This window comes from Callospermophilus lateralis, chromosome 10 (assembly GCF_048772815.1).
Source record: "Callospermophilus lateralis isolate mCalLat2 chromosome 10, mCalLat2.hap1, whole genome shotgun sequence".
Taxonomy (NCBI): Eukaryota; Metazoa; Chordata; class Mammalia; order Rodentia; family Sciuridae; genus Callospermophilus; species Callospermophilus lateralis.
Window position 1 is genome coordinate 4,181,915 of NC_135314.1, and position 6,753 is coordinate 4,188,667.

Sequence of the window (6,753 nt, forward strand, 5' to 3'; positions counted from 1 at the left end):
GACTTCCACGTGAAAGAGTGGGGTGGAATAGTCAGAGAGGGGACCCCTTAGAAAGTGACTGTGAGGATCTGGGAGGCTGGTGGCGATGGCCACAGATGGGGGACCTAGCATCAAGTGTTTAGAAGGCTGGGTCCTCCTGACACGGGGAGAAGCAGCAAGGGACTGTCCTGCTTTGGGAGTGTAACAGGCCCACTTTATGCTTTAAACACAACCCTTGCTGCTTTGCCACTGTGACTGGTTTTTAAAGAGACATGTTTCTTTCTCTTTTTCTCCCCCTGCTCCTCCCTAATCTCAGGGGAAACAGGGTGACCTTTCCTCCCCGTCCTAGGCAGAGTTATCTGTCCCTGAGCCCACACCCTCCATAGGAATGAAGGAATCCAGACTTTGGGGACGGTATAGAAGATCTCAGAAATGATTGTCCCCCAAATTAACAAGTGAATCATAACCCTGGACGGAGAACAGGTGGGATGTAGCCTTTGAACCACCTCTAACAGCCTCCTGCTCCTGCTGAGGGGCAGAATCACAGCCTCTGTGTTTTTCTTTTGCTACCAAAGCAATAAACCTTCTTTTTACAAACCTTCTTTTTCCTTTTACTCAAAACCGTGTCTTCGTTACTGGATTGGCATTGGGGACAAGAACTGAGCATCCTGTCTTGAGATATCTGGTGGTGGCCAGTTATCACAATCCTGTCTCGTTCTGTTCTCAAGCAGTGGGAGGTGACACTGGTGTCCCCATTTTTAAACAGAAAATGAGGTACTTGAGACAGACCTCCCACCCCACCCGGGTCCAGTGCTTCCTGTCCTTTTCCACTGGTTCCCTGAAATGCTGAGGCAGCCTTCCGCGTCAGCTTTCCATTGTGGTGACAAAACACCTGAGGTCATCAGCTTGGAGGAGGAAAGATCTATTTTGGCTCCTGGTTTCGGAGGTCTGGGTTGGCCGTCAGCTGGCTCCTGGGCAGAAACATCATGAGAGAAGGGCGTGGTGGAGAAGAGATTCTCAGCCTGTGCATCCAGGAAGAGGAACGGGAAGGTGCTAGACAGTGACGTCCTCCACCCAAGGACCCACTGCCTCAACCAGGTCCTCCTCCTGCAGTTTCCACCACCCCAGGAGTCCGTCCAGCTAGCAGTGTCCCTCTGTGGAGGAACCCACTGCTGGTCAGGCACCTCCCTGAGCCCTACTTCTTCATGCTGCAGGCTGCCCTGGGGACCAAGCCCTCAACACATGAGCCTCTAGGGTTGTTCCAGATCCAGACCCTAAGAGCACCACATGCCCACATCACGGGAGGGCGCTGAGGCCCAGAGAGTGACAGCTTGTCCAAGACCACAGCACGTAAATGACCGGCCCAGATTTGAACCTGCTCAGCAGGGTTCTGAAGCCTGTGTTCCTTTTCTAATCCATGTGGCCTTCTTAAAATGACTAATTAAGCACATTTCGGGATAGAGGGAAGTAAGCACTCACCCCTGACTTCTAAATAACAACCTTCCCTTGTGCATGTCAAAGGGATTCCCATTTACAAAAAGCCATGCTCACTTTCCAGACACATGGGTTGAAATAAATAGGGCCACTGGTCTTAGAGTACATCAGCTGGGTCCCCTGCTGGGCAAGTGCTGCCCTCCCACAGCACCCAGAACATTTCCACCTCTCCTGCAGCTGAGAGCCACTTGCCTAGGACCTCCAGGTGAGAGTGGAATCACCTTTGGAACTGTCAGCATCCTCCTGGAACTGGCTGCTTTCTCTAGTTGAGTGACATTAAAATCATGGGGACTAATTAACACAAACACCAATGTCAGCAGAGAAGGAGGCCCGGGTGGTGGATTCTGGGCAGTGGGGTCCAGCCACAGACTGCCTCACTGGGCTGCTGGGCGTCTTCCCAAGAAAGACAAATTCATGCCTGTGCCTGTGAAAATCTGTTTTGACAGGGACCAGTTGGAGAATGGGACTGTCCCTCTGTGTGGATTTATGACTTCATTGGAGGGGGAGGGAGTGAAGGAGGAGGAAGTGAGGAAGAAAGGCCGGAGCAATGCCAGTCACTGGACCTGCATCCCACACAGCTGCCCAGCAGGTCCCGTCTCAGCAGGGCTCAGCTCCCTCTGGAGAAAGAAGCAATGTAGGCCCTAGAAACAGCCTTCGACAAGCTCAAGGCCCAGAACTGTGCTTCCCACCAAGTGTAGGGCCCAGCAGCTTCAAGGTCTTGGGGTGGGAGCTTAAGGAGGGGAGGGAAGGACCTCCAGAGACAATTAGGCAGGGTCCTGTTTGTGCGTGGAGCAGCCACTGTAGCCTTTGACCTCAGATTCCTCCCATGGGTCGCTGCTGGGTGGCAGAGGGCACAGGGCCTGGCAGGCCTTCTCGGACAGCAGGCCAAAGGGCACCTAGGTGCTGTATTCCACTTTAGGCAGGAAGTCCAGGAGCAGCAAATTGTCCAAGCATGCCCAGCCCCATGTCCCTTCCCTTGACCTTTCAGAGATGCTGCTAAGGTCCCACCAGCAGCTAGAGGCTGGAAAGATGGTGGGTGGCCCCTGCAGCAGCTGTGGAGAGCTGATGGAAGTCCCTCTATAATTCCACCAGAGCCTCCCAAGGAGCCTGTTGTTAAAACTCAGTCCTTGTCCCTGATGTCAATCCAATAACGAGGACACAGTTTTGGGAAAAAAGGAAAAAGAAGGTTTATTACTTTGGTTGCAAAAGAGAAACTCAGGGGACTCCTGTCCCGGAGGCTGTGATTCGGCCCCTCAGCAGGAGCAGGGGGCTTTTAAAGAGGTGATTCAAAGGCTACATTCCTCGTGTTCTCTGTCTGGAGCGTAACTCACTTGTTAATTTGAGACACTGTCATTTCTGAGATCTTCTGGTGCCCTCCCCAAAGTCTGAATTCCTCTGTTCCTCTGGTGGGTGTGTACTCAGGGACAGATAATTCTGCCTAGGGTGGGGAAGAAAGGTAATCCTGTTCCTCTGAGATTAGGGAGGAGGAAAGATTAGAGAGGAATGGGGAGTGAGGAAGATAAAGAAACCTGTCTATTTTAAAAATCAGTTGTGCTGGCAGAGCAGCAAGGACCAAGTCAAAGCATAAAGTGGGCACTGTTACAAGTTTGTCCAGAGCCACCCATTGGTTCAGAGTGGGTGACAGCCTTTATGATGCCCCGTCCTCCCTCCCACCTCTGCCCCACACCCCAAGGAAACTCCGCCTCCCACTCTCCCACAGACTCCCAGGCAGCTGCAGAGACCACGCTGGCTGCCTCTGGATCACCCAGAGCTTCCACTCACCCCATGGGCAGTCACTGAAAAGCCCGGCAGCCGAGCCTCACAAACAATTCCAATATTTTGCCCCTTGAGAAAATTCATAAGCTATTGTACCAACAATATAAAACATTTTGCGTTAAAATGAACAATTATGGCATTTGCAGGTAAATGGATGGAGTTGGATAATATTATGCTAAGTGGAGGAAGCCAATCCCAAAAAACTGAAGGCCAAATGTTTTCTCTGATGAGTGGATGTTGATCTATGATGGCAGGATGGGGCCTGGGAAGAATAGAAGAACTTTGGATTAGGCAAAGGGGAGGGTGAGGAGGGGCTATGGGGGTAGGAAAGATGGTGGAATGAGATGGACATCATCACCCTAGGTCATGTATGGTTGCACGAATGGTGTGTCTCTACACCGTGTACAACCAGAGAACTGAAATGTTGCACTCCATTTGTGGATGATGAATTGAAATGCATCCTGCTGTCATTTACAACTAAGTAGAACAAATAATAAATAAATAAATAAATAAATAAATGAACAACTGGAGCTCAAAAGAATCATTGAGATAAAAACATGATTTTTGAGCATAAAAAGAAAACTCAGGAGAGGCAGTAAGGGAGAAGAGATGACGCCAAACTGTGAAGGACAACAGCCAGTGTGACCCAGTTCAAGGAGGGCTCAGCCTCAGGGGCAGAGAGGAGAAGTGGTAGAAAGACAGGCAGCAGTGTAGGACAGGGGTCCAGGAGCCCTGCTCTCTCACTCACGTGGTCTCAGAGGCCAGGAGGGAGCCGCAATGGGGGCAGGGAGAGGAGAGCCAAGAGACAAGAAGTCTGCCGGGTAGAGACAGATGGCAATGCTTGCGAAAGGCTGGGAAGAGTTTTGAAGACATTTAGGAACTCCAAAGACAAAGAGGAATTGTTTAACTTTCATGTCTGGCTGGCCCGGAGCCACTCCAGAAGATGGAATGGCAGCAGCCAGCAGGACACCAGAACGGGGTGAAGAGAAGTCGGCCCAGAATCTGTCCCCAGCCGGAACAGGAGTGGGTGGGAACGGGAGGAAGCTCGTGAGGCCCTTCAGCAGAACCAAGGTTGTGAGGGAGCCCAGAGGAGGAAGGCGAAGCCTGCCAGATGCAATGGCCTGCAAGCCAGGACGGGAATCTGAGCGATGGTTGACCAGACCCCAAACCCAGTGAATGCACTGGTTGAAGACTCCGGGAACTGAGGAGTGTGGTGTGAGCAAACAAATCACCGAGCAACAGAGAAACAGTGTTCCAGATTGTTTCAACCAGTTCTGTGGAGAGGGCAGGGGGAGGAGGAGGGGGAGAGGGAAGTGACCCACCCCCTCATTGTGCCCTGTGTGGGGGGCTCCAGGGAGGCTCAGTGGGAGTACTGCGTCTGGGCAGGGTTTGCACCCACGCCCTCACGTTGGCCTCTGCCCCTGTCCCACAGGAGACAAAAACCCACTTCACAGGGCTTTCCCACATGGCCATCACCACACAATAAGCCCGTGCCAGCTGTGAGGTAGCATTTCAATTAGCAATTATTGATGGACACAGGATGAATGTATTTTTAAACTCTTCCCAAGAAACTTACCATAAACCCTTCTGGTTTGAGCTCTGGGTTTGGAATGTTGGCATTCCCACCTCAGGGGCTAGCCTGGGACCCTGTGGCGGGAAGACCTGAGGAGCTGGTCTGGGCTGGACCTCGGTCTGGACTCCAGGATCTCTCCCCGGCTGACCCAAATGGGCTGGGCTGGGAGGGTGGGGTTTGTTTGCTTTTTTTCCTGGGACACCGGGCTCCTCCCCTTCAGGTGGGTGGAGGTCCACCCCAGAGCACACAAAAAGTCACCTAACAAAAGAAAGTCACCTCATTAATATGCTTCCGGGGACGCGCAGCAGGATGTAGGCATGTGTACACAGCGTGATGGCAGCTGTAGGCTTTGAGACCACAAACACAGCCGGGAAGGGCAGGCTGCACTGCTCCCAGAGCTCCCTGGCCATCCAAACCCTGCTGAAAGCCACGCTCCTGGGTGAAGAGCAGAAAGCACCGAGGGGCTTCTCTACAGACCTGGGGGCCATTGCTCGTCTGAAGGTCACTCTAGAATAGTGGGAGAGAGCTGGGCCGGCTGATCCGGGTTCTGTGGGGACATGCACATTGGAGCCAGCAGATCCATCCTCCAACCCCTGGGGCTCTCTGCTTGGGGGAGGGAGTTTATCTCCTGGGGCTCAAAGCCAGATACTCACTGCCTTCATTTCATTTACCAGCCACCATAAGCCAGGCTCTTGTGAAATGTATCTCATTTAATTCTTAGGCGACTGTGGGCAGTTATCATTGTTGTCTTGAATTTATACATGAGGCCCTGGAGGCCCCGAGAAATTAAGGCACTTTCCCTTCAAATGCAAACCTTGAGCTGAGGTGTGGCTCGGTGGTAGAGTGCTTGCCTAGTACGACCAGACCAAGCACTGTTAAAATATATACATGTGGATGTACATACGCTTTACATATTATATTTAAATTGAACACACATACAGTAGAAAGAGATGTAGCTCGGTGGCAGATTGCTTGCCTAGTATGACCAAACCAAGCACTGTTAAAATATATACACGTGGATGCATGTACGCTTTACATATTATATTTAAATTGAACACACATACAGTAGAAAGAGATGGAGACCTTGGGTCCCGAGAAATGAATTCACAGTATAACTTCAGGAAGAATTTGAGGGTGACATGTTTCTTTAGGTTTTGCTTTATCATTATTTATAGATAATTTCATTTAAAAGCTTTTTTTATTTGCTCTTAAAAGAAAACCCTCTGAAATACTAAAATATGCATGCTTTCTAAGGGTGTGGAGCAGTACTCTGTGTGCAGGGGGAGCCTGGCCTGGGCTCTGGAAGGCTGGCGGCTGGCTCTCTTAGCAGTGGGGCTATGGGTCATGAACTTGCCTTTTCTTCTGCTTGGGAACTGGTGGCTGGAGTCCTTTCATTTTTCAAACTCCTCGGGTTAGATCTTGGATAGATCAGAGTGTTTTGATCTTGAAGGTCATAGGTGAATAGTAAGCTCTCACCCTTGAATCTCTGTTGTCTGGTGGCATTGGCCTTGAATTTGACATAAACCAAACCGAGCGTGATCCCCTGGGAGGAGCTTCCAGAACCCACGGAAAGGCAATCAAAGGTGTAAGAATGATCTTTGTTCACCACCTCAGAACAGAGTTGGCAGTTCTCCGCAGTCTTTGATGCCAGGACTGGCTGCTACCTTTATTCTCTTGGGTCATTCACTCTCCTGGGGTCTCCTGTTCTGGGTTCCTTTGCTGGTCCCTGGTGTTCCCCACCTCTTAGTGTTGGAGACACCAGGGTCCCATCCTGAGCCCTCTTCCAAGTCCCTGTAGAAGGGAAAGCAAGAAATGAAAGACACCAGGCAGAGACACACACAAGAGTTTACTTGTCAGAGCTGACAAATAAAGGCCACTTCTATAGAAGAGAGAGGCAAAGCAGGCTTGGGGTCTGGGACTTTATGGGGAGG